This window comes from Macaca fascicularis, chromosome 3, assembly GCF_037993035.2.
Source record: "Macaca fascicularis isolate 582-1 chromosome 3, T2T-MFA8v1.1".
NCBI lineage: Eukaryota > Metazoa > Chordata > Mammalia > Primates > Cercopithecidae > Macaca > Macaca fascicularis.
The window spans coordinates 192,991,035-193,018,465 of NC_088377.1; the positions used below are offsets into that span (position 1 = coordinate 192,991,035).

Here is a 27,431-nt window from a genome sequence, read left to right on the forward strand (position 1 = left end):
AGCCAGGGACTTTGTCCTCTGTACCTCTGTGTCAGCAGAATCTAGAATATTGCTTGGCACAGAGCACTCATAGTGGTAGGCAGAGAGTGCCAGCAGTGCTGGGTCCAGAGTACTAAGAGTGCTAGGCTTACAAAGTACTAACAGTGCTAGGCATACCAGCAGTACTAGGCCTAGAGTACTGCGAGTGCTAGGAAAAGAGTACTAACATGCTAGAGTTAGAGTACTAAGAGTGCTAGGCTTAGAGTACTGAGAGTGCTAGGCTTAGAGTACCAACAGTGCTCGGCCTAGAGTATCAACAGTGCTAGGCTGAGAGTACTAATAGTGCTAGGCTAGAGTACTGACGGTGCTAGGCTTAAAGTTCTAAGAGTACTAGGCTGAGAGTACTGAGTGCTAGGCTTAGAGCACTAACAGGGCTAGGGTTAGAGTACTGAGGGTGCTAGGCTGAGAGTACTAATAGTGGTAGGCTAGAGTACTGAGGGTGCTAGACTGAGAGTACTAATAGTGCTAGGCTACAGTACTGAGGGTGCTAGGCTTACAGTGCTAAGAGTACTAGGCTTAGAGTACTAAGAGTGCTAGGCTTAGAGCACCAACAGTGCTAGGCTTAGAGCACTAACAGTGCTAGGCTTAGTAGTAACAGTAATGGGCATAACAGTACCAGTGATCACTAAGCACTTTAGTGTATGCACTTCAGAAAATAGTCAAAGAGTTAATATTCAAATAGGTTAATATATTTCAACACTTTAAATCTATTGCTTCCTTTAATCCCCATCCACCAAGGAGGACAGCAATGTTATCCCCATTTTATGGAAGGTAAAACGGAGGCACAGCAAAGTTAAGCAACCTGTAGATACTTATCAAATGTGTTGAAGGAATGAGGAAGAGAACAGGCTGTCCATCACAGAAGTGTTTAAACTACTTATTAGGGTCACTGTGAGAAGATTAAACTCAGATGCAGGTTCCTAAGAGCCACTAACCTGTCTCAACTCAGATGCGAGTTCTACAATCTAGAAATCTTTGGACCCCAGGACTCCTCCTAGCCACAGCCTGGTGCTAACTCTAGACATGGGGACACAGGTCCAGTGTTGGTGGCCTGCCACCGACTGGGTTTGGCACCATCACCCGGAAGCCACCCTCCTCTGGGTTTCCCAGACGCCCCAGGTAGCTGGGCTGTGTCGCAGGTGACGGAGGAGCTGTACAGATCCCGTGTCAGGGTGTGACTGCCTGGAGGCAGTGGTGGCAGAATGTCAGGTGCCACCAGGGACTCCGGGCCTTCCTCTGCAGCGTGTGCATCACGTGGTGTAACATGACCGGGCGGCTCAGTGTGGCCCCCACCCTCACGTGCCCTCCTGGCCCCCGGCCTCCACCCGACACTCCGACAGCTCTGGGTAGTGTGAACAATGGGATGGGCTCAGGCTCACTCTCCCGGGAGGGACACGTTGCTGGCTCAGTAGGAAGGGGCCTGGCACCCAAAGCCTGGACATCCTGCATGGCCTGGAGTGAGAATCAGATGGGGTGGCCACTGCGGGAGAGTGGGTCCCTCTCTTCCACTCCCTGGCAGTGACTCCACACTCAGGCTCCACGAGGCTGCTAATGGTAACCACAGGGACAGCCCTGAGGGGGCCTTGCTCTGGCCCACTGTGAAAGGGAAAGTCCCCTCCTCCACTGATGTAACAAAACAAATCTGCTCTTGTTGGCCCTGATGAGCTGACACCTGGCCAGAGCCAAGCCCAGGGATGGGAGGTGCCCGCTGGTCTGACCTCGGACACCACCAGCTCCTGGGCTTCAGGTCCAGGAGGGACCCAGGCACAATCAGGCTCCTGTTGCCAAAAAAGGGAGTGCATGCAGAGTAACCAAAACGAGTGTGCCCCATGGCCACATTCAGTCACCTGGGGCCACACTGTGCTGAGGGAGGGTGTGGAACACACCACAGCCCTCTCCAGCCTCCATCTCTGTCTTTCCTGGGAGAGGTTCTGAGGCCTCCTGGAGATTTACACACAGCGCGATGCTTGAGAGGGGAAAATGCTCTGGCCATGCAAATTCATTCCGTTTTCCATCACTCATTTGGGTGCAGGATATTTTCAGCACTTTCCCAGCATGCAAAGCAAAGACAGGATTGTCATGGAGAGCCCTGTGTGCTTGGAACGTGCCAAGAGCAGAGGGGCGTGAGCTGGGTTGGGGCGTTCTCTCTGCTTCCCTACCAATGCCCAGTGGATGGCCCTTCCTCGGAGCTGAAGCAGTTCCCATTTCTCCTGTATGGCACTGTCAAATCGAGGCAGAGAGATGGGAAATGGTGAACAGAGAAGGAAGACTCAAGGGCAGAACTCCCAGGGGGACGGGGGTCATGGAAGAAGGAATTCTGAGCCTGACATCTTAGCAAATGGATATGCAGTTTGCAGATCTACACCCCTCACACTGTCTTCTGGGAATGGCAAGAATTGTGGACTTTGTTTTCTTCTGCTCTGGTATCTTTTCCCCCAACAAAAGCAGACCCTTTTGTTTAATTGTTTAATTCTGATGTTGTAGGACACATCCCGGCTTGCAAGCCAGGCTGTGAATCAGCAGTTTTTAAAAAGGATATGGTACCACAGCTCACACATATATGTAATGCAGATTTTTTTTTTTTTACTTTTTTAGTATGGAAAAATTTAAACACATACATGAAAGTAGACAGAATAATGAACTCCATTTCTCTAGCATGCCATTTCAACTACTATTAACTCATGAGGATGGTGTTTGGTTTTGCTTTAATGTTTTTTTTTTTTTCTTTTTGAGACAAAGTCTCACTCTGTTGCCCAGGCTGGAGTGCAGTGGTGTGATCACAGCTCACTACAACCTCAGGAGGCTCAATGACCCTCTTGCCTCAGCTTCCTGAGTAACTGGGATTACAGGTGCATGCCACTGAACCCAGTTAACTTTTAAATGTTTCATAGAGAAGGGGTCTATGTCGCCTAACCTGGCCTTGAACTTCTGGCCTGAAGTGAACTTTCTACCTTGGCCTCCCAAAGTGCCAGGATTACAGGCATTAGCCACCGCACCTGACCCCAGTGTTTAAATGAAGCTACCACGACGTATGCATCAAAATCACTTACAAGTCTTATGAAAAATGCAAATTTCCTGGATCCCACCCCGGATCAAATATATCACAATTTGGGGGTTCAAGTCCAAGAATCAGCACATTTCCCCAAAGGAGTCTCACAGTCAACTGTGGGGGACTGGTCACACTGGTAGGGGTTAGATAACTTGGGCTGGGGTCCCAGCCCTGCCACTTACTAGCTGGGTAGCTGAACAGGTGTCTCCATTGGAACATGGGCTTTACGTGGTTGTCATGCGGAATAAACAAGATCTCATGAGAAGAATACCTAGCACAGAGTCAGCGCTCATTAAACATCTTATGCAGCCACTCACCAGCCTAACTCACATTTGACTCCTAAGCCTTGAGGAAAATTTGTGCCAAGGGGAGGAGGTGGCAGGGCTTCCGGAAGAGCCGTCCTACCACCCACACGCCACCGTCCTCCCATCTGTGCCCGGCCGTCCTCCCATCCACACCCCACCATCCTCCCATCCACGTGCCGCTGCCCTCCCATCTGCACCCTGCGGTCCTCCCATCCGCACCCTGCGGTCCTCCCATCCGCACCCCGCGGTCCTCCCATCCGCACCCCGCCATCCTCCTATCTGTGCCCTGCCGTCCTCCCATCTCCACTCAGCTGCCTCTCCCTGGTGGCCATGCCCTCCGTGAATCTGTTTAGGGCCACTGACCAACAGAGGAAAAAACTACTCTAGGGGCCACACAAGTAAAAAGCAAGTTTACTTTCATTTTAAAGAAAAGTGAAATAGCCGGGCGCGGTGGCTCACGCCTGTAATCCCAGCACTTTGGGAGGCCGAGACGGGCGGATCACGAGGTGAGGAGATCGAGACCATCCTGGCTAACATGGTGAAACCCCGGCTCTACTAAAAATACAAAAAACTAGCCGGGTGTAGTGGCGGGCACCTGTAGTCCCAGCTACTCGGGAGGCTGAGGCAGGAGAATGGTGTGAACCCAGGAGCGGAGCTTGCAGTGAGCCAAGATCGCGTCACTGCACTCCAGCCTGGGCGACAGAGCAAGACTCCGTCTCAAAAAAAAAAGAAAAAAAAAAAAAAAAGAAAAGTGAAATACGTTGTTAAACCTCTACATCTAAAATTAAGAATAAGTGGGCTGGGCGCAGTAGCTCACGCCTGTAATCCCAGCACTTTGGGAGGCTGAGGCAAGTGGATTGCCTGAGGTCATGAGTTTGAGACCTGCCTGGACAACATGGCGAAACCTCATCTCTATTAAAAATACAAAAATCAGCCGGGTGTGGTGGCACACACCTGTAATACCAGCTACTTGGGAGGTTGAGGCAGGAGAATCGCTTGAACCTGGGAGGTGGAGGTTGCAGTGAGCCAAGATCGTGCCACTGCACTCCAGCCTGGGCGACAGAACGAGACTCTGTCTCAAAAAAATAATAAATAAAAAATAAATAAGAATAAGTGATGTTAAATTCTACCCAATTAAAAGCAATTTTTTTTCTTTGAGATGGAGTTTTGCTCTTGTTGCCCAGGCTGGAGTGCACTGGCGTGATCCTGGCTCACTGCAACCTCCGTCTCCTAGGTTCAAGTGATTCTCCTGCCTCAGCCTCCCAAGTAGGTGGGATTACAGGTGCCTGCCACCATGCCCAACTAATTTTTGTATTTTTAGTAGAGACGAGGTTTCACCATGTTGGCCAGGCTGGTCTTGAACTCCTGACCTCAGATGAGCCACCCACCTCAGTCTCCCAAAGTGCTGGGATTACAGGCATAAGCCACCACACCTGGCCTAGAAGCTTTTTTTTTTTTTTTTTTTTAAGACAGAGTTCCTGTCTGTTGCCCAGGCTGGAGTACAGTGGTACAATCTCAGCTCACTGCAACCTCTACTTCCCAGGTTCAAGCAATTCTCCTGTCTCAGCCTCCCAAGTTGCTGGGACTACAGGCACATGCCAACACACCCAGCTAATTTTTTATATTTTTAGTAGAGACAGGGTTTCACTATGTTGGTCAGGCTGGTCTCAAACTCCTGACCTCAGGTGATCCACCTGCCTTGGCCTCCCAAAGTGCTGGGATTACAAGTGTGAGCCACTGCGCCTGGCCAAAAGCAAATGTCTTTTAAACTTCCAATTTGAGTTGTGATCTAGAAAGGGAAGAGGATTGAGTGGAAGAGAAAACTAGGGGGAAAGCTGAAGAATTAAAGATCATGCCAGGGAGGCAACGAACAGGAAAGCCGAGACCACAGAAAACAGGTGCTCAAGGCGAAAGGCAAAGGCAGGAGAGAGGGCGGGGTGGGAGCCTCGGTGTGGGTCTCCTCCACTCTCCTCGCTCACGGGGTGGCGGGCCTATCTCACGGCATCTTAGGATTCCAGGAAGGATTTTCGAGAGGCACTTTCATATATTTATAGATGAAATGATATGTCTTGGATTTGCTTCAAAATAATCCAAGGGGCAGGGGAGGTGGGTGTGTGCAGGGATGGAGCTTGATTGCCCTTGAGTGTGTAGTTGTGGGGTTGAGCGGAGGACACACAGGGCTTCAGTACGCTCTTTTCGCTTTGATATGCGCCGGAGATGTGCTTAATACAAGTTTAAGAAGTTTAAAAATTCACGACTATACAGAAATCAGGAAGCTCACAGGCTGATGTCAGCCCTGTGGGTCAGATGTGGTGCCGAACCTGAGGTGCCCTTGGCCTTTAAGAAAACCCAGAGATTAGAGGAGGCTGAGTGTGAAAGTGTTGATTATGACACGTCAGACAAATGTTTGCCAACTGAATGGATAGAGACCTCCGTCAGGTGAAAACGCTTTGTATTCAAGCCCCCGTTGTGACCCTGGGCATCTGTTAAAGAAGCAGGAGCTGGGCAGGGGTCCGTGTGTGGACTCCTAACAGAGCAAGCCCACCTTGTCCAGGCAGGGCTTGGATCCACAAGTCCTGGCCTCACTGCTCCAGGCTCAAAGGGCAGCCAGCCAGTTACACACTCGTTCCCATACTCGACACGCACAGAACCCCGCCCAGCCTTGCACTTAACAGATGCATAATAATCTCTTAGGAAGGAGGGTGCGGGACATTGTTTCCCCATTCTGTAGATGTGGAAACTGAGGCTTAAACATAATCAACCTAAGAATGGGACTTCATATAAATTCATTCTGCAAAGAACAGAGACTAGTGAAATTAGCAGTCAGTGTTTTGAATTCCTCTAAGGAAACAGCGTCTGAAACACAGAGTCCTGCAGAAAGCACGTAGGCCAGAGCCACGCAGCTGCTCCCGCCCCCAAGCCCGCATGGAGCAGAGACGGGTACACACCCCACACCTTCAGCTTCCAGAGCATTTTAGGGAAATGAGTGTTGGCAGGAAGGGGAGCAGCGGTGACTTGCTCCACAAGAATTTGAGGTAACAAAAGAAGGAAAGAGACACGCCAGGTGCCGTGGCTCAGGCCTGTAATCGCAGGACTTTGGGAGGCCGAGGCAGGTGGATCACCTGAGGTCAGGAGTTCGAGACCAGCCTGGCCAAATGGTGAAACCCTGTCTCTACTAAAAATACAAAAATTAGTCGAGTGTGGTCATGCATGCCTGTAATCCCAGCTACTCGGGAGTCTGAGGCAGGAGATTTGCTTGAGCCTGGGAGGTGGAGGTTGCAGTGAGCCGAGATCGTGACGTTGCACTCCAGCCTGGGCAACAGACCAAGACCCCATGTCAAAAAAATAAAATAAAAAGAAGAAGGAAAGAGGTTGCCTTCATAAAGCTGTAAAATCACATAAAAAGAGGATGCAATCAGTCATTGATGAGAGTTACCCAAGAGACTGTAATTACATGGTTAAAGAATTTGGAAACACCTAGAACTCCACTCAAGGTGACTGGGGTCATTTGTAGGGAGGCAAGAATAACATTTGACTTGAATTTCATATGCAGGAACTTTTTGGAGAAATGCCAGGTGAAGAGAATGGCAGAAAGGTGGTGACCCAAGGGCAGAAAACAGGAGGCTCCAGATGCCTTTTAAGAGAAGGGCTGCCCCGGCCCCAGACTCACCGGCTGATACAGTGACCACGCGGCAGCTCTGGTCTGGCTCCCGTGTGGCCCTGCCAACAGGATGGGGAGGCCTTGGCATGCATGGGTAGCCACGCCCACCCACATATTTGCCCACTATGCCTGCCAACTGGGATGAAAAAACTGGATCTAAGTTTCAGTGAACCAAGTAATACATCTGTTCTTGGTGTGCTGAAAATTGTGGGTTTTTTGAGCCTCTAAAGCTGATGAGCCATCATGAGCCTCGGTGACCCACCAGGGAAGAATCCCCTCCTGAGAAAGGAGCTGGCCTTGACCTTGCTGGGGACCTGCCTCAAATTCGCTGTCTCTGCGTGGGTGAGTGCTTGTCATCCTTTCTGCCCACGCAGCGTCTTTTTACACCTTCCCTATGTCTGGCCTTGGGAGTGGGGGGGAGGGAGCTCTGATGTGAGGGTTGTCCTGGGCCAGACTCAGCTTCTACTACTTGGAAGCAGATGCCAGGCAGGAGGTCCTGGCTTCCAGAGTGGGCTTAGTCATCTTGGGCTGGCAGAACAGGGCACATAGATGGGGTGGCTCACACAACAGAAGTTGATTTTCTCATGGTTCTGGGGGCTGGAAAGCCCAAGGTCAGGGTGCCAGCATGGTTGGTTTCTGGTAAGGACTCTCTTCCTGACTTACAGATGGCCACCTTCCCATGGTGGTGGGTGGAGGGGGGTAGATCTCTTCCTCTTGTTATAAAGCCACAGTCCTATCAGATTATAGCCCCACCCTTATGACTTTTTACCCTTAATTACCTCCTCAAAGCCCTATCTCCAAATAAGCCACATCGAGGGTCAGGGCTTCGACATATGAATTTGGGGGACACACTCTGGTCCATAGCATGGCACAAGTCCTCCAGCTGCATGCAGGTCATGGTGGCTGTGCCCAGTGCCACATGGGCCTCTGTGTCCCCACTCTGGAAGTCACAGTGGGCTCCTCTCGGAAACCCACCAAAGTCCCCAATAAAAGTACTGAGTAGCTCACAAAGTCCCCAGGACACAAAACAAAACAAAACAAAACAGGTTTTTTGCATCCTAGGGACTTTGTGAGCTACTCAGTGCTTTTAACACATTTTTGGGATCCACAACTAGCCAGAATGAATCTCTGGACCCATAGCTAAGAATACCTCACGGGAGGCACCCCCTTCCACAGAGTCCAAAGGTGACTGCTCAATGGGATTCTCTCGTTCTTGTCCATCAAATCAGAAGGCAGGTCTGCCCACCTCCCATGGCCCTTCTGTTCAAGAGCTGGCTTCATGTCTCTCTTCAGCATCGGCCTTTGAGACCTAAAGGGCTGCCTGTTTCCCTGTGTTCCTGAGGTGCCAGCCTGCATCTTGCCAAGTGGTTTCTCAGACTCGGATGATTCCTGTTCTCTACACGCTCAGACTTTCCAACCCACCCACAAACATTCATTAAGCCCCTGATAAGTACAAGGCCCCAAACTCAGGGAAATGGAGGGGACCAAAGGAGATGCGTGCCACCCTGTTCCCTGAGCGTTGCTCCGGGAGATGAGATGTATCTTGCAGCCAGCTCAGCGGTGGAAGCAGTGGAGGTGCAGACAGAAAGCCCCATGGCAGAGGGGAGAGAGGTCCTGCCCCACTCCTGGTCTCTGCAACACGCTTCCCAGCCCCGGCACGCTCAGCCCTGGCCCAACTTCTCATACAAGTTCTCGGGCAAGTGGGACTTTATGAAGGAGGTGGTCACAGAAACCACCGCTCAGGCCTCCTGCTGGGGGAGCTGGGCTACAACTTCTGCTTCCCCCTTCACACAGAGACCATGCTCCCAACCCACCCAAACCCGCCAGCACCCTCAGCCCCCGCCCTGGGCTGCTCCCAGCCAATGCCTAGGCGCTGGGTGCTGGGCCACCCTGAGACTCTCACTGTCCAATCTTCCCTGCCACTGTGGCCGCAGGGGTCAGAAAGAAGATGCTCCCTGTCTTCTGCCTCCTGTCCTCACCCTTCCCAGGCAGCTCCCCCAATGAGTCTGGTGTGTGTTGAGTCCTGTCCTGGTGCCTGCCTCTCAAGGGACCTGCATTCCTACCTGGGTCCCGCCCACAGCACCACTGTCTTGAGATGGGAGCTGTCACTCCCACCTGGCTTCCCAGAGCCTGTGTGGTCCTGGCGCCCTGATCTGATCCCAACAAGAAACTGGAGCCTGCCCCTCCCCGAGTCTGCCAGGCAGCCTGTAAGTCGGGGCTCCAAGTAACGCCTTCCCTGGTCCCTGTGCCTACTGAGGTAGTCCTGCTATTTCACTGGGGCCGCCACACTCGATCTGCGCATTCCTATGGAACTCTTCCGATCGGCTGTGCTTGCTCTGCCCAGGTCCAGCCCAGGGGCAGCTCTGGCCCAGTCCTGGGCTCCTCCAGGTCTGTGAGCACCCCCAGGGGATGTGCTTAAGTCAGGGTGAGGCCTGGGTGCTAGCACTGGCCCAGGGGCGAGCCCTTCCAAGATGGTCCAATCAGAATCAGGGAAGGACCCTCATTCCACAGTGGGGGAAATGCCCTTTCTTCTTTCTCTCCCACCTGATCATAAATCTACAAACTCCTCCAGCAGCTGCAGACAGCCGTTTGTGACCACGAGGAGAGGTAGTGGAAGCCCAGATGGACAGAGAGAGAAAGAACACGGACTTGCTGGTCTGGGACAAGTGTTGTTGTTCAAGCCAGTTCACGTTCCAGTTTCTGTTACTTCCAGCCCCAAAAGCACCCTAGATAGGACAGTCTACCTAATACAGTGAAACCATGGCCCTTTCCAGAACGGGCGGAGGCTGCTAGCTCAGGAGGTCGGTCTATAGGCAATTAAATCTCTGTGGGTGTAACACAGACTGCGTTCTTACTGCTATTTGTGGAAAACAATTTTCTTAAAATAGATAACTCAGAACAGACCTTGACACCCTGAAGTCAAGCACTGACAGCCTCTGTTTTGAAAACAAAGCACTGTCAAGCTCTAGAAAATGCATTCAGGGCTCTAGAGTCCATCCAGATGAGCAGAAATGGCAGAGGGGGACAGAGGGGGATGAAGGAGGACAGAGAGGATGGAGTGGGACAGAGGGATGGATGGGGACAGAGGGGGATGAAGGAGGTCAGAGATAGTGGAGGGGATGGAGGGGGATGAAGGGGACAGAGGGGATGGAGGGGGACAGAGGGGATGGAGGGGGACAGAAGGGGATGAAGGAAGACAGAGAGAATGGAGGGGATAAAGCAGGCAGAGGGATGGAAGGGGATGGAGGGGGACAAGGGATTGAGGGGAGAGAGGGCATTGGAGGGTTTGGAGGGGATAGAGGGGGACAGAAGGGGATGGAGGAGAATGGAAGGGGATAGAGGGGGCCAGAGGGGATGGATGGGGACAGAAGGTGGTGGTGGGGGGCAAGAATGGGAGATGGAGGGAGATGGAAGGGGATGGAGGGGGGTGGAGGGGGATGGAGGGGGGTGGAGGGGGGTGGAGGGGGGTGGAGGGGGGTGGACGGGGTGGATGGGGTGGACGGGGTGGACGGGGTAATAAGTGCAGAAGGAACAGAAGGAGATGGAGCAGGCAGAGGCGATGGAAGGAATGGAGGAGAATGAAGAACAGAGGGGGATGAAAGAGGACAGAGCAGGGTGGAGGATGATGAAGGGGACAGAGGGGATGGAGGGGACAGAGAGGGCAGAGGGGGACACAAGGATAGAGGATGTCGGAGGGCTGGATAGGGCAGCCTGGCCACCTACCTGGGCACAGGAGCCAGAACCCTGTAGCCAGAAGCAGCCACCCAGCACTCACCTTTTCTGTGGTCCCATCCCTGCAGCCACCCATCCTGCATCCTGAAGTGGCGGCCCTTCTCCCCCCTCTGCATCTCGAAAATGCCCCTCCCTGCTTCCTCTGCCATCTCCTTGGTCACTGTGGAGCTGCCTTCTGTTTACAACTGGAGCTCCAAGGCCAGCAGGAAAGGGCTGAAGACAGGGCCGGGGCCGGGGCCAAGGCCAGCACAGCGCTATGGGGCCCAGCTTGGGTGCCTGAGGGCCTGGCTCCCCCAGAGCACGTCCTCCTTTCAAGGCCTCTCATGCAGAACCGAGGGTGACCAGCCACCTCCCACAGGAAGCGTGCTGCCCCTCTGCCCCACGGTCACCTAATGTCCCCCTCCAGGCCTGCTCCTGTGACAGTGGGGGACACGCGCTAGGACCCTCTGGGGCAGTCAAGGACATTCTACTCTGTTAACCAGGGAGCAGCAGGGCAGGTCCCTCTAAAATCTGAGTAGAGATTTAGTTTGTCTGGAGCAGACAGACATTTTGGCCTCTGGTATTCACAGTGTCAGGCCAATGTCCCATCAAGCATGTACCAGCCAATTACGTTTGCTTTCATAGACGTTATCTGGCCTTACCATTCCTCTCTGACCCATGTCCCCTAGTTCCCATGGCGACTCTGTACAAACACTACACATACTCTGTGTCCTAGATTCTTTCCCCTTATCTGCCTATCCCAACCCTGCTACTCCCTCGAGGCCCAGTTCAAGGCCACCTCCTCCATGCAGCCCACCCTGACTACTCCTTCCCACACAATCACCTTGCAGAATTCCTCAAGTGTGGCTGTGGCATTCTGTCTTGTGGGTGAGCTGGCTATTGTCTCCTGCATGTGAATATGATGGATGTTGTCGAATACTTCCTGGCATAGCTCCTACAGGAGGCCTAGTGCCCACAGCACAGTGAGCCTGTAACCCGTATTTCTCATTAGCTGGCTCTCTCATTTACCCCCGGAGACACTCTTTACAATGCAGGTGTAGACTCAGATGTGACCAAGACTTTGCTATCTTATAAAAGGGGTTCAGTCCATTGCAGTCTGGTTTTCCTAGCACCCTTCCTCCTGACGAGCTGTGGTCAGGGGAGCGTTAGTTTGCTATCTGCTTGACATGGCACTGCCTGCCAACCTCGCCTTAGGAAAAGGGGAAATCGGTTTACAAACATTAGGATAGGTGAAAGCAGCCATCTTTCAGCCAAGGATGCCCTGCCATTGGCATCCTTTCCTCTCCTACTCTCGGCATCAAAACTTCCAGCAAAAGGACTATCATCACTTACCCCCGCTCCCTCCCCAGGGGCCCGGCTTTGATAAAGGAATGCTAGACTTTAAGCAGGCCAGTGGCGGGGGTAGGATCCTGTCTATAACCAGAAATGCCATGAGACTCCAGTGGGGACACGCGGACACGCAGCCCCATGCTCTGCAAGGTTCGTGTGCAAGGGAAGCCGAGCGTGTGCGCTGCCGCCTCCCCACCGTCGGCCAACAGCTCAACACTGATTCCCAGTCCTGGCTGTCACAGGCACTTCTTATTATGGACGTGCTACTAACACACAGCAAAACTGATTAGACAGGCACAGGCCCGGCAGGTCCCGATTAAAGGACATTCCTCCCTGCCCCAGGGGCCTGTTAATCCTCCAGCTGCTCCCCGCTTCTGAGCACCCCAGCCCCACAACCACATCCTTGGCTCCTCTTTTCCTAGGTCTCCACCTCCCAAAAAGTGGAACACGGAAAGACACGCCCCGCAGCCTGCCCACTCCTCCCCTCCACGGAGGAGGAACTGGAGAAATTCTATGCTAGTCACTGTCTCTGTCTGCGTCCACGGCCCTGGCTCTGATGGGTGGACCACAGTGACGTTGTGCGTCTCCTTGGCTAAATGTCAGTTTAGAATCGGTGTTCTGTCGTCTCCAATACCCTTTCCCTAATGCCCAGTTGCCCTGGTAAAAGCCATAAGTCCCTTTGGGGAAGAATGGGAGAGGTTAACAGTATACATTTTGGTAGTGCGGTAGAGTCCTTCTTCAAGGGTACCCAGCCTCCCTTCCACTCAAAGAGTTCTGGGTCTGGAAACTGGCTCAAGCCTAAGAATTGATTGAAGGACCATGATGCATTCGAGCTAGACTTTTGTTCACTTGGCCTACTCTTCTGCTTATACAGGTCAAGTTAGAATGTAGTAGGCATCCCATCGACTTCACTTCTAAGAACATGGTGGTGAACTGGCCCAGGCCCTAGGTCACATGACCCACCCCAAGGAGTCCATTCTGACGCTCTTGATGGCTGCTTGGCCTCTGCTTTCGCCGATGGGCCACACCTGCCTTGCCTTTGGTGATTGTTTCCACTTGGCCCCTGCCATGCTGGGACCCAGATACTTCCACTTCATTTAGGATCCCTGGTCAGTGGCAGTAGGTCCCCCTGTGATTTCCAACCTACAAGGAGCTCTTCCAGGGCACTGGGCTCCCTCAGCAGAGTCTTGGTGAAAGGCGTGTGAGTGGTGGGTGAGTTGATCTCAAATGGCAACTCCTCTCCAGTCTCCCTAAGCCATGATGCCTCCCCCTGCAGCAGACCCAGGCGGTTCTGGTGTTTCAGCTCCATTCAACATGGGCCACCTTTGGGTCCATGTTTCAGCCAACCGATCCGTGGAGCCTGAAGCAGCTCCATCTGGGGGTGAATCCTCCACCTTGGTTTCTGATCAACCCCGGTTCCAGCTGATCTATTGTTCCTGTGTAAGAGCAGGTACTTGCCATAAATCCTGCCCTCAGGGCAAATCAACCTTGATAAACTCCACGGTAAATCCTGCCCTTAGGCATATTCCTACACCTTCCCTCTGGAGCACCATACCCTTGTCCTCTGTACAGAAGCCCTGGGTCTGGGGGGTGATGCTGGGGACCTATCTGTCTTGTGGTTGCCCAAGACCACACTTCTGCAAGTTCCCCCCAAAAAATCACCCTGTAACAACATACATGAATTTGTCTTATCTTGTTCTTTGGTTTCTGGGCTCTTTCTGCATTTGGGGTTCGCTTTGCATACAAGGCCCTTTCACAGACACAGCCGGACAGACTGCAGGGCCCTTCCAGCTCCCAGTCCCTTTGTCATCCTCTCAGCAAGCCCAAGGATGGGCATCTCCACAGTGAGTCTGTCGGCCCTGTTGTCCCTCAGAGGTTGCACCTGCTCCTGTTCTCCCCTCCTGAGGAAGGGGGTGACTGGTGACTTGCCAAGGCAGGAAGGTTCCCACAGGCCATGCTGCTCAGAACCCTAGGATGGGAACTCCTGCGTGGGCCCTTGGAGGGTAGAGATGGTGCTGGCTCACTTCTGTCTCCAGGTCCCGACGTTGCCCTCCCAGGCACTCCCTCCCAGGCACTCCCTCCCAGGCACTTCCCAGGCTTCTTGGGCACCCTTGCTTCCCTCTTTCCAAAGGACCCTGTGCTCTCGGCCCCTGCGCAGGCTGTGCTGGGGTTCTAGAGCTTGCACACTCCCTAGCCAGAGTGACGGCCTGCCCACCCCACAAGTACTGCTGTCTGCGCCGCGCTCCCTCCTGCTCGGGCTCCAACTGCCAACTTGCAGAGCCCTTGCGAGTGAAAGTGGAACAGAGGGTGGCACCGGGACCAGAAAGCACCCCCTGAGCCTGGACTTCTACCTTCAGAAACTCCGACAGTGGGGACTCGAGGTGCAGCGGGGCTGCTCACTGCGTCCCAGCTCCTCCTCAGTGCCCAAGGGGGCTGCCACCGTGGCCGTGAGCTCAGGGGAGGCCTCCCAACCCTGGCCTGCGGAAGCATCGACCCCCTTCACCGCGCCTGACCTGAGTACTCCTGCCCCTTCACGGGCCAACAGGAGCGAGGGCCGCCCTGCCTCAAAGGGCCTGCGGTCTCCCTGCCGAGCGCAATGATATGAAGAGCAGGCGGGAAGCAACCCACACGTCCATCGACAGATGAACAAAATGTGGTCCACGTGCATGCAGAATATTAGCCTTCAAAAGGAGGGGATCCTGCCACCCGCCACACACATGAAGCACATCCGTGCGGACACGATGCTTGAGGGAAATAGACCGCTCACAAACAGACAAATACTGTCTGATTCCGCTGACGAGAGGCCCCTGGAGTCATCGAAGGCATAGAGACAGGAAGTAGAAGGGTGGCCTCCAGGGGCTGGGGAGGAGCATGAGGAGGCAGGGTTGATGGGCCAGAGTTTGAGTGTTGCAGGATGAAAAGGGTTCTGGGGACGGACGGATGGCTGTCCAGCCATGGGAGGGTACTTAACGCTACTGAGCTCTATACTTAAAGATGGGTACGTTGGTAAATTTTATGTTATGCATATTTACCACAGTGGGGGGGAAAAAAAAAAAAGCCGGGCTGGGTGTGGTGGCCATTTACCATTCCACAGAAGAGCTAATATCAAGAAATCAAACAAAACCTAGGCAAAAATACAATTATTTATAATTTGTATTCAATTGTATACACAGTTCATACCAGCCAGGAGCAGACAGACAAGGCTTGAAGCGTGGGGAAGACCTCAGTGCCCCGGGCCCCCGAGGCTGCACGGGGGCTGGTCTGCACCCTGCTGTGCCCTTTCTGCCACTGGTGGAGAAAGAAGCCGGGAGGAGCTATGTCACTGTACCTCGAAATGCGGGCGGCTGAGCAGGTTGGGCCCTCCCCCACTTTGATTTTCTTTGATTTTTTCTATCCTAGGGATGAAGGTGATCTATTTTTAGTGTAGAGGCTGGTATAAGGAGTTGCTATAGCGACAGCTGGTGGTTACAAACCAGGTCCTGCTACAGTTCCCATGAATAAATCCCAAGGCTGAGCCCGAGGAAGGAGGCAGCCTCAGAGACAGAACTCCCTCTCCATGGGGGTCCCACCTGCTATCTTCATGGTGTGTCCTTCATAGGCAGCATCTAAGTCCTGCTAGTGGGGAAGCAGCTCAGGATATGGGGCGCTTGGCACTGCCCATCAGAGGAACCGAGGGCTTCAGCAGAAATGCATGCTGAGCCTCAACTACCAGGTGAGGCAAAGCACCTGTATGTGTGCAGAGCCAGATGGTGGCAGAAGAGGGCTGGCGTGCAGGACACCAGGTTAGGAAGCCTGGGGAAGTGAAGACACAGCACCTGCTTACAGAATCACCAGGGAGGCAGGACACACACACACACACAGAGCTGATGCCACATTATTTACTATGGCTGCGTGCATGCATACCCTACTACCAGCAATCTTAGTACAAGTCCAACAGAAAGGCACGCCAACGCACAAGAGTGTGCTTGACAGCACTCTGTCACAGCCCCGACTGGAAACCACGGAGTCCATTAACCACCGGACGGATGCAGGAGTCGTGGTCTGTGCAGACAGTGGAGGGTCCTGCAGCAATGAAATGGAGTTGATGAACTTCCACACCGCGCACAGGCACGGCTGCATCTCACAAAGTGCAAGTGAAAGAAGCCAGACAAATAAAAAAGATCATGTAAATTCAAAACCACACAATGCCAATCTTGAGGGGAAGTAGCTGAGAGAGAGTGTGCGGAGCTTCTGGGGTGCTGGCTACATGAGTGTGTTCAGTTTGTGCAAATTCATCATCTATGATCTGTGGTCTTCTCCATATGCTTATACTTCAGCAAACTTTGCCTCAAACATTTTTAGAAGTTAGGATGGCATTGTTAGTCAAGTATCAAAAAGGTGATACTGGCCGGGTGTGGTGGCTCATGCCTACAATCCCAGCACTTTGGGAGGCTGAGGTGGGCGGATCACCTGAGATCAGGAGTTCAAAACCAGTCTGACCAACATGGTGAAATCCCATTGCTACTAAAAATACAAAATTAGCTGGGCATGGTGGCACACACCTATAATCCCAGATACTCAGGAAGCTGAGGTAGGAGAATCGCTTGAACCCAGGAGGCAGAGGTTACAGTGAGCCAAGATTGTGTCATTGCACGCCAGCCTGGGCAGCAAGAGTGAAACTCTGTCTCAAAAAAAAAAAAAAAAAAAACACTTAAAGGTATTTGGTGTTGGTGGGCTTTAAGGCAGACCTGCCTGTGGGAGACTGGGACCTCCAGGAGGAGGCAGGACCCTATGCCCCTCCAGGCTGTAATGAGTACAGAGGCAGAAGCACCCAGCCATTGGGATGGGGGGGACCCCAGGCGAGCCACCAGCAGCCACAGGAGGCCCGTGGTAGAGGAAGGCAGGCTGGGGTAGCAGGAGACCAGAGCTGGGGTGCCCCTGGACGGGGACTCTGGAAGGCTCGGAAGCTGAGGCTGATCACCCTCCAGGCTGGCACACCTCGGGGATGCCTGGCCCACGGGTGCCCACCTGGAGACACAGGGGTTTGCTTTTTTCTGTGCTGCCAGCTGGACATCCCTCCTCAGGGTCACTGGCCACAGCTGCTCAGAGGCCACCCCAGACTGCAGCCACTCCCTTTCCATCAGCCTTAGCTATCCTGTGACCAAAACCAGGGCTGGCCAGGCCCAGGAGTGAGAAGCAGGGAGGGCGGAGGGGCCTTCGGGCCCTGTATCCCCTGGGAGGCGCAGGGCAGCCCGGGGCAGCCGCTGGAGTGTGGGTGAGGAATGTGGCAGAGGGCGTATGTCCTGCTGCTGCTGCAGGAGAGGGGCCTGCCTCACGGGAAGCCCCATAGGAGTGACGGTCACCCATGGGCACCGCGGCCGGGACGTGGGCTGAGGGGCTCCTCCTCTTCTGCCCATCTGCTGCTGCCAGGTGTCACGGACACATCTTGGCCTCTCTGGGCCTCAGTTTCCCCATGTGTAAGAGGGGAGCACCACTTCCACCACCTACTTTACCTGCCTTAACAGAGTTATCAAAGGTAAAAACATAGTAGAAGCTGCGCCATGTGGTATCATCATCAGCGGCTGACGATGGCGTTGACCCAGGCCAGCACTCACGGCCCTGGCCACATTCTGGTCTCAGCCTCCCTTCCCCAAATGGCCTTCCTTCCTCTGCATCCCTAAATGATGGACTCCATGTAGCCCCCAGTCCTGGCCTGGCTGCTGCATAGCCTCTTCCCCCTCACGTCTGTCTCTCAAGGCACGAAACGCAGCTCCCCACATGTGGCCTGGGCTGGAGTCACGCCAGCCCACAGGGATGGGGCGGCCATCACCAAATGGCAGGAGGTACAGGGAGGGCTGCTCCAGGCTCCCTCTCTCAGGGACAGTGAAGGAAAAGTGACACAGAATCTCTGGAAGACAACTGCTCACAGGAGAGACCACCCTTGGTCCACACATGGCAAAGCCTGTAGCCCTCCCACACCACAATCTCCTGACACTCCACCCCTGCTCAGACCCCTTCCCCAGCCTGGCAATCAAGGGTTTCTAGAGCCTGGCCTTGTCTTCTCTTTCTGGACTTTTCTTTGACTGCTCTCCTCCCAGGTCTCTACCCATTCAGCCTTACCCACAGGGCCCAGCGGAGACGTCATCCCCATCTCACGGAGCCCCAGAGCACGTCACATCAACAGCTATTGCTGGGGCCTTCTCTTTAGCCAGGTGTTCCTTAACCCCCAGCTAAACTACAAGCTGCTATGAGCCATGTCCTGTAGGTCTTCGCTTCATTTGCAGAGCCAGCCTGACACACAAGCATAATAAATACATTTACCAGACTGAGTATTCTGTAGGCGTTTGGCTTATCCGATGGTATGCATGCAGTCAGATACGTGTCACAAAGGCACCAGGTTGATAAGGAGCCTGTCCTTCATGGCCTACTTCCCAGCTAGACACAGGTACCCAAAAAGCCAGTCTGAAGTTCACCGCGCACCTGCAGCTGAAACGGCACACTCACGTCTCCATGGGTGAACGCTTCTCAAACTAAGTGATTTAAAAGTCCCCAGAGAGGGATATGGCAATTTCAAGAAAATGATCTGTTTGTACACTGATATGGTCTGGCTCTGTGTCCGCACCCAAATCTCATCTTGAATTGTAATCCCCACAATCCCCACGTGTCAAGGGCGGGACCTGGTGGGAGGTGATTGGATCATGGGGGAGGTTTCTCCCATGCTGTTCTCGTGATAATGAGTGAGTTCTCACAAAATCTGACGGTTTTATAAGTATTTGACGGTTCCTCCTACACATAGGGTCTTCTCTCTTGCCAGCCACCATGTAAGACGTGCCTCTTCCCCTTGCTCCATGATTCTAAGTTTCCTGAGGTCTCCCCAGTCATGCAGAACTGTGAGTCAATTAAACCTCTTTCCTTTATAAACTACCCAGTCTCGGGTATTTCTTTATAGCAACGTAAGAACTGACTAATAGATACACTAAGGCATCAACCGGTCTAATTTTATTTTAGTCTAAATTTGGAATATCAGAGTTTTCTGAAAGTGAGTCTGCTTGCAGTACAGTGAACACACAGCTCTAGGTCACATGGAAGGGGACAAAGCTCCCTGGGGGTGACCTCAGAGACCAGCCTCATCCCAGTCCTGGCATCCCTCACCTCGCACCTCATCATCCTCAGTCTAAAGGAGCCAAGACTACACATGGGGAGAAGCTCAACACCCCAACCCCACTTCACCCCACCTCACTCAGTGGTTCAGTCACCAAGTAATTATTAAGTGCCTAGTACAGATCAAGTTCTGTGCTAGGCTGTATCAGTTAGGATAAAGTTTGTCTGCATTTAACAGGAGAATCCAAAAGTAAAACAGCTTAAGGAAGAAAGATACTTCTTTTTCTTTCACATAAAAGACACCTGATAGGTAGGCAGTCCAGGACCACGATGGAAACTTCACAGTGGTAACCCAGGCACCTATTTTTTTCTCCACTAACCTCGGCATGTGCCTTCTCTTCTTGGCAGTCACTCTAAGGTCCAAGGTGGCTGCTGGAGCTCCAACCATCACATCTACATCCAAGACAAGGGGAAAAAAAGTGACAAGGAGGGACTCACCTCTCTCCTCTTTTAAGAGCTTTCCCATAAGTCTCAAAAGCTCACTGAATACTCAAGTCCCATGGCCACTGGGCCACATGCACTGCCACACAACACACAATGAAACCTGGGGTCTTGCTATTGAAGAAGACAGGGAACACGAATGTGGATAACAAATAGCAATATGGCACAGGCAGAGGGAAGAATGAGACAGTCTCCACACCTGAGGAGTTTAACGAGGCGCCCCCATTAGACAGACCTGATGCAAGTTATCATTTAACCGCAAACATGGCTGGCACAGTGGCAGGCACTGGAGTGCCCAGGAGAGTCTGGAAACACCGGGACAGGTGGTGGACTTGGAGGAGGAGGGCAGCAGGAAGGGCCTTCAGGCCAGGGGAAAGCACACTCGGCCCCATCCTCCTTTATGACCTTCTTAGGCCGGTGGCAGAGCTGGAAGGGACCCCTCTCAGCCACGTGACCTGAGCAGTGGCTCTCCTGAGAGGGGGCTGCTGGAATCTCGGCCCCAGCACTTAGCACAAAGCAATGTGGAGGTGGAGCAGGGACCATGCTGGGCCCAGGAACCCTGGAAGGGCAGCTGTGGGCCCGATGTCACCGAGAAAACCCACTTTGCCCTTCATCTGCTGCCCTTAACCAGCCCCTGCCCTTCAGGCTGAGCCCACACTTACAAGCCCAGACTCATTTCCATAGGAGAGTCGGGAGCGGGGACACCCTGGGTGAGGGGTGTGACTGGATAGGCACCTGCCGAGGACACACCCGTGCTGTCTGGGCAACTCCTTTAAGTGGTCCCCACCTACCAGGCCGCCCCTGCTGCAGGAATGTCCCCAGGGCTGTGTTCCCACTACTCCGTCCCCTCCCTCCTGCCATGGCCGCTTCGCTCCTCAGGGCCTGCTCTTGCCCAGACCTCGACTGGCCTTGGGGCTTGCGCGTCCCCCTGCTGCCTGCACGGTGCACCCTCTATTCCTGTTCAGGGACAGAGGGGAAGCAAGACTTGTTCTATCAGGCACCTACCCTGGATATGGATCTAGGTGCTGGGAATATGGTGTGGAACCAGGATGAGAACCAGGGAGGAGAGCACAGAACTGAAACTCCAGGCAGGGCTGAGGGCTCGAAACCAAGCTGGAGTCGGGTGGTTAATGAGAGCCCGCTGGAAGGATCCTTGGCATCACAACGTCTCTTCTGCACCTTGCCAGGTTCACAGGGTGGCGCCCCATCCTCAGTGGGCCCTGTGTTCAGCCTGGCTTCGCCTTCCTGTCACTCTCATCCAGAGAGAAGGCCACCATTAGGCGCGTCCCAGACTCTAGGCAGCACTGGGTTATGTTTGTACCCACGGTAGCAGGGTAGTTTTCAGAATGCCTCCACCCCCGCCCCGACCCCTGACCCATCCTCCAGCCACTGTCAGAGCGGACTCCGGGTTCCATGAAGCAGCATTAGTGGCAAATGGGAGACAGAGGCACCCACAAGCCTGCTGCTGCCACTCGCACTGGCATTTTCTGCAGCCTGGAGCTGGGTGGGCGAGGACCTGAGGCAGCCCTGCCAGGAGCAGACGGCCCTTTAGGTCGTCCCCGGAGGAGAAGGCTGAGCTGCTGGGGCTGTGAGGCCCAGAGGAGAGTCCAGAGCATCTGGGCTTAGGGACGCCAGCCCCGCTCCCTAGGCCCTCCCTGCCGTGAGGCAGGACCTCCCTGGAGACTCGGCTTGGCTCAGAGGAATGTGGACTCCCTAGCCAGCCGGAGCCCCAAACACTCAGAAACGAAAGGTGAAGAGAACAAGTGACCGTAGGGAGCGCCATCTTGCATAAACTCTGTTTCCTTATTTTCTGCATTCTTGGTGCTCTGGCACCTTGGAGCCCTGCTGACTGGAGAGCAATGGGTGCTCCCAGCGTCGGTCAGTTCTTAGAGATGGCAAGGGGCTCACTGAGAGCCCATCTTTGATGTGCAAACCAACCAACCCAGAGCCCATGCTGCCACTCGCCTATCTAGCTCTTACAGCCAGGAGGCAACGCTCCCTGTGTAATCATCCCAGGGCCCGGGACCAGATAACTCGAGACGGTCCCCACGCCCAGAGCCCACCAAAATGATCCACACTCGCCAGTTCTAAGCCTGCATACTCTGCCTTGTGGTCCCTTCAGACGCCGCAGCAAAGACTCTGGCCGCACTCTTCGCCTCACTCCTCTGCCTCCCGACGGACCCTGCTGATTCCCCAGTCCCCTCCCCTGCCATGGTGTGGCCCTTGGGAACTGTGAGTAACAAGCTATCTTTTTCATGGCAGCTGTCTCCTGATCTGCTGGCCTTGCCATACCTGAATAATAAAACCTCTGTTTGAGAACACATCTCCCCATTGTCCATACCAGGCAGCTACCTTTTCCTTTGCTCTGAACTAGCAGACATTAACATGTTCTAATACACACAACATACTCACTCACTCACTCACTCAATAAACTACTTGTCAGGCATGGCGCGGTGGCTCACGCTTGTAATCCCAGCACTTTGGGAGGCCAAGGTGGGCAGATCACTTGAGGTCAGGCATTTGAAACCAGCCTGGCCAACATGGGGAAACCCCGTCTCTACTAAAAATACAAAAATTAGCTGGGCATGGTGGCACACGCTTGTAATCCCAGCTACTCGGGAGGTTGAAGCAGGAGAATCACTGGAACCTGGGAGGCGGAGGTTGCAGTGAACCGAGATCGCGCCATTGCACTCCAGCCCAGGTGACAGAGTGAGACTCCGTCTCAATTTAAAAAAAAAAAAAAGAAATTGCTTGTCAACATAAGTGCTTCAAGGAAAACATGCATTTAAATCTACCAGAGGATTTCTGGAAACCCTGGATGGAGCCTGCCCTGCTGACACGGCTTCCCAGAGCCTCCCTTTCCCGGGTGCTGGCTACGGAGACACAGTCAACACTACGCCACTAGGAGCCCAAAGCTTAGAATTCAGCCGTCAGGGGTATTGTTCTCTGGCTGTTTCAGGCTTGTCTCCTGCACAAAGCAGGAAACGTCTGGAAGGGAGGAACCAGACATTATTTGCATGATGGACACAAAAGTTACGGAAAGGCTGAAAATACATGAAGCTGAGCCCCAGTCGTGTAATCACTCATTTGCTGTTCATTGATGAACTCACTAGCATTAGCTGATTTGTTATCTCTTCCAGCCAAAAGTGGGGCCCAGTCAAGCATCTTAGGGACGTGAGTCATCAAAACTTCCTCCTGGGTCTGCTTTGAGCCCCACCTTCTTCCTCCTGCAGCAGTGCTCTTAGCCTTGGGGCCCTGGGGCGGATGCCCGGACACTCCCCCAGCAGCCTGCTTTCCAGAGGCCACTGTGCTGCTCAGCTCCGGGGGCCGTCCTCCCTGGATCCCTCCAGGCCCAGCAGAGTGTTTGACCAGGGGCCTGACCAGGAAGGGAGACGCCACCTCCTGGGGGCTTGCACCCCAACCAGCACCACCGTCAGGAGACACCCGGAGGCCAGCAGTCCCCAGGGTCTGGGCCGAGAACACACAGAAGCACCAGAGACTGCCTTGCCCTCAGGGAACATTCACGTTGATTTACGCTGAGAGCACTTGGACTTTGCCTATTTTTTTCTTCTCAATCACTAAAAGACAAATTATTACCGCAGGGCAGAATTCATCTTGCTCTCTGAATGTACTAAGTGCTCATTTTCATCTGGAAGTTGGAAGCCTGAGTGACCATCCTCGGGTGCCGAGGCTCCCTGGACCCATGCACATGCCCTGAGTGAGGTCCTGTCTCATAGGATGGGGGTGACAGAGCAACAGGGGCTGGCCAGCACCCAACCAGGCTGCGGCCCCAACCCAGGTCACCAAGCCGTGGGGGTTTCTCTGTCACCGTCCAGAGTCACGATTTTAAAAATATACCCCCTTTTGAATCTCCTTTCTCCCTGTTTCATTATTTACCCCTTCAGGCTCTGAAATCTCCCCCTTTCGTCTTCGGATACTTTCAGACGCTGCAGTCCTGGAATCGTTTGTCCAGTGTCTGGCTTCTCTGCTCAGAACCTGGGCTCTCCACTGGGCGGCTGCTCCCAGAGCCACGCCACTGTCACGACAGCTCACCTTGCACAGCCCTGAGGAGTGCGCCTGTGAGAGCACGTACCTCGCTGACGCCCCACCAGCGCCCAGCCCTGTGCACAGGCGATGCCCACCTGTTTATGGGGCTTTAGTCTTCCTGACACAGAGCAGCAGCTCTGGGTGACTGGGATGGGGGCAGAAAAGGGAAAGGGGCACTTGACTGTGACATCCAAGGACACGCACCACAGTTGCTTTGCTCCCCTGCCACCCTGTGAGGTGACAGCTGCCTGACCTGCTGAGTGACTCCGGGAGTCCTCGGGGAGCAGCACCTCCAGGAGAGCTGGGCCACTTGTCCAGGGTTCCTCCAAGCAGCGCTTGGTGACGGTGACGTAGGGAGAACAGGCAGATGGGTGATGAGCTTTTTCAGGCATGGATAAGAGTGGGGCGGACAGGGGGTGGCAGGCGGGCCTCACGGAACCCACAGCTGGGAGTGGAACGTCCTCAGATTGTGGGAACACTGCCTCATCATCCCAAATGCCTCTCTACTCACTGGCTACAGTGTCCGAAATCCCCCAGAGACCCATCCTCACAAACAAGGATGCTACACCCCAGGAGTCTTGTTTGGACACATCCAGCAGAACAACGGGCACCAGGGCTGGACGGTTTTGGGTAGGAACTGGCAAAAGGAGAGGTGGGTGTGGGCTAGGGCAGGGCCTTGGAGCCAAAGGGGTTGGGGGAGGGACAGGCTCAGCCCCAGTTCTGTCCTCGCTCCACTGTGCCTTGGGCAGGCCCAGTCCTCAGCCTATCCATGCTCAAGACCCCAGAGGGCCTTCATCTCAAGCAGGTGTGATCCAGAGCCCTCCCATGATCCACAAGAGGGGCATACACTGGCTGCTGTGCCCGGCCTCAGCCTCATCTCCTACCTGCCAGAGACAGGCTCCTGTGGCTCTGCCTCCTGCCATCCAGCCCTGCAGGCCTCTCAGAGTCCCTAGAACACACCGCAGGCTCCCTCCTGGGGCCTGGCCTCTCCAGCTCTCAGAAGGGTCTGAGCAGAGGCATCCACACAGCCCTCTCCCCGTCACCCAGTGAACTGATCCCTCACCCTGCCTCCACGGCATCACCACCACCTGACCTGACAGTGAAAACACATTTGCCCATCAAAACAAAGCAGACTCAAAAGGACAAACACTCTGTGACTCTATTTCTATGAGGTCCCTGGAGTTATCATATTCGTACAAAGTAGAATGGTGCTTGCCAGGGGCTGGGGCCAGGGGAGTTGGGAGTTAGGGCTTAGAGGAGACAGTTTCAGCTGTGGGTGATGGAAGAAATGGCAGGTGGTAATGCCTACACAATAATGGGAATGCACGTGAAATGGCGAAGATGGTAGTTGGTGTTATGTACATCTGACCACAGTTAAAATCCTCTCATTCATCTGCCCACCCTCACCAGCCGTGTGCTCCTGAGGGTGCCCGCGTCTCTCACTCACTGCTGCCCCTAGTATGGAAACAGCAGCTGGCACAAAGGCCCTGAGGATGCATTGCTAACCCTGGAAGATGGATGCTTTTATACTATTCTCCCTACTTCTGTATTCTTTTGAAAATTTCTGGCCAGGTGTGGTGGCTCACACCTGTCATCCTAGCACTTTGGGAGGCCAATGTGGAGGATCGCTTGAGCCCTGCAGTTCGAGACCACCCTGCGCAACACAGGGAAACTCTCTTTTTAAAAATAAATTTAAAAAGTAAAACAAAAAGAAAATTTCTATTGGAAAAAGACAAACATATATTGGGATATTTCAGGGCAAAACCAATCAAGATACCAGCAGCCAGGTCAGCAGATGGGCACCAGAGGCAGTGTGAGGACTATGAGGGGTGAGGAGGAGCGGGGGGCTGGATGGGGGCATGATAAACCACAGGCTTCTCAGCCCTGTCCTCTGCTGAGGTGAAGAGCACGAGGTGGTCCCCGCAGGGCCATACTCAGCCAAGGGTGGGAGAGCCATGGCACATGGTATTGGGTGACCTGAATGTTCTGGGTCAGGAAGGATGCTGGCGTTCTGGCCAGGAAGCCATTGCATAGGCATGTGGCGTGGGCTCAGGGAAGGGGAGGTGGGTATAAGGTCCAAGCGTCCTCAGAGGACGTGGTCTCCAGTCTTACCGGGACCCTGGGCACCCAAGGATGAAACACCAGCTTCCTGACGCACTCCTTGCACTCCTGGCTCCAGTGCTGGCCCGCAGAAAGGAGCCATTAAGACGCTCAATGGTTTTTATTTAATTACTGTCCTATAATTGCAGAGGGTGAAAGTGCTACTACAGTTATTGCTCTTTGATCTGATTAGCATAATCCTTTCCTAATCTTCCTTCTACGTTTTTATTATTGTTGCCACACACCCTTTGTCGACATAATCTGGATTTCTCTTTGCCAAAGAGGCCGAAAGAAAGGCTTAGCCAAGCTCGTCACTTGTCTATCGCCTGGAGCCTGAAAGCTGGAGTGAGGAGCTTCCCTTCTGTGCCAGACACGGCTCCCTGCCTGGCTCTGCAGCCAGAGAGGGGTAGGGGCTGAGTGCTCCTGAGTCAGAGCTTCCAGGGCGCTGTCACAAGGCTGGCGGGTGAACATTTCCAGCGAGCGCCACGGGCTTTCCAGTGGAAATGCCATCTACAGCAATTACGAATGGACCTGGTGACTCTGGGGCTGCGGGCCTTGATTTGATGGTTGTGGGGAGAGCTGTGTGTGTGTGTGCGCGCACAGGTACATGACATGTGTGTGTGGATGTATACCTCTTGACCTGGGGAACCGCGGGGAAGCCCCCAGATGAAACAGGGTGCACCTTGTCGCCGGGGGAGCAGCTCCATGCTGAGTTAAGGCAGAGGAGCCTGCGGTTCCTGGATAAGACCCAGCCACAGAGGAAACCCAGTGGATGGGGGGGACCTGTGCTGACTGCCTAGGTGGTGTCCTGTGGAGAGGAGGGAGGAGAAGTCAAAGACAGGGATTTCATGCCCCTCGCAGAAGCTTTCTCAGGGAGAAGAGGTCTCATCTAAGATTTTTGTTTGTTTTTTGAGACAGTGTCTCGCTCTGTCTTCCAGGCTGGAGTGCAGTGGTGCAATCTTGGCTCACTTCAACCTCTGCCTTGTGGGCTCAAGTGATCCTCCCACCTCAGCCTCCCCAGTAGCTGGGACTGCAGGTGCGCACCACCACACCCAACTAACTATTTTTTTGTAGAGAAGGGGTTTTGCCATGTTGCCCAAGTTGGTCTCAAACTCCTGGGCTCAAGCACTCCTCTACCTGCGTCAGCCTACTAAAGTGTTGGGATCACAGGCAAGAGCCACAGCACCTGGCTTTTTTTTTTTTTTTTTTGAGACAGGGTCTAGTTCTGTCACCCAGGCTGGAGTGCAGTGGCATGATCACTGCTCACTGCAACCTTGACCTCCACAGGCTTAAGCAATCCTCCCAACTCAGCCTTCCAATTAGCTGGGGCTACTGACATGCACCACTATGCCTGGCTAGTTGTATTTTTTGTAGAGACGGGGTTTTGCCACATTGTCCAGGCTGGTCCCAAACTCCTGGGCTCAAGCGATCCATGCACCTCTGCCTCCCAAAGTGCTGGGATGACAGGCACGAGCCACCGAACCCAGCCCTGAGATTCTTTTAGCTCCAGGAATAACTGTGTGAAGGAGAGGGCGTTGCTGAGAGGGAATTTAAAACACAAAACTCTGAAGCAATCCTTCCTGGAGAA

The 27,431-nt window shown here is 53.7% G+C and overlaps 1 protein-coding gene across 15 annotated transcripts in view; it reads right to left on the reverse strand.

Annotated features, from left to right (window-relative positions):
- Nucleotides 1–27,431, reverse strand: part of PRKAG2 (protein kinase AMP-activated non-catalytic subunit gamma 2) — a 323,235-nt gene that overhangs the window by 159,466 nt on the left and 136,338 nt on the right. For 2 of the 15 annotated variants that reach the window (XM_074036389.1, XM_074036388.1), the window contains exon 2: nucleotides 19,576–19,648. The exons of the other annotated variants lie outside the window; for them this stretch is intronic. The gene's annotated coding sequence lies outside the window, so the exon portion shown is untranslated. The remainder of the gene's footprint in view (nucleotides 1–19,575; nucleotides 19,649–27,431) is intronic. 15 annotated transcript variants of the gene reach the window in all.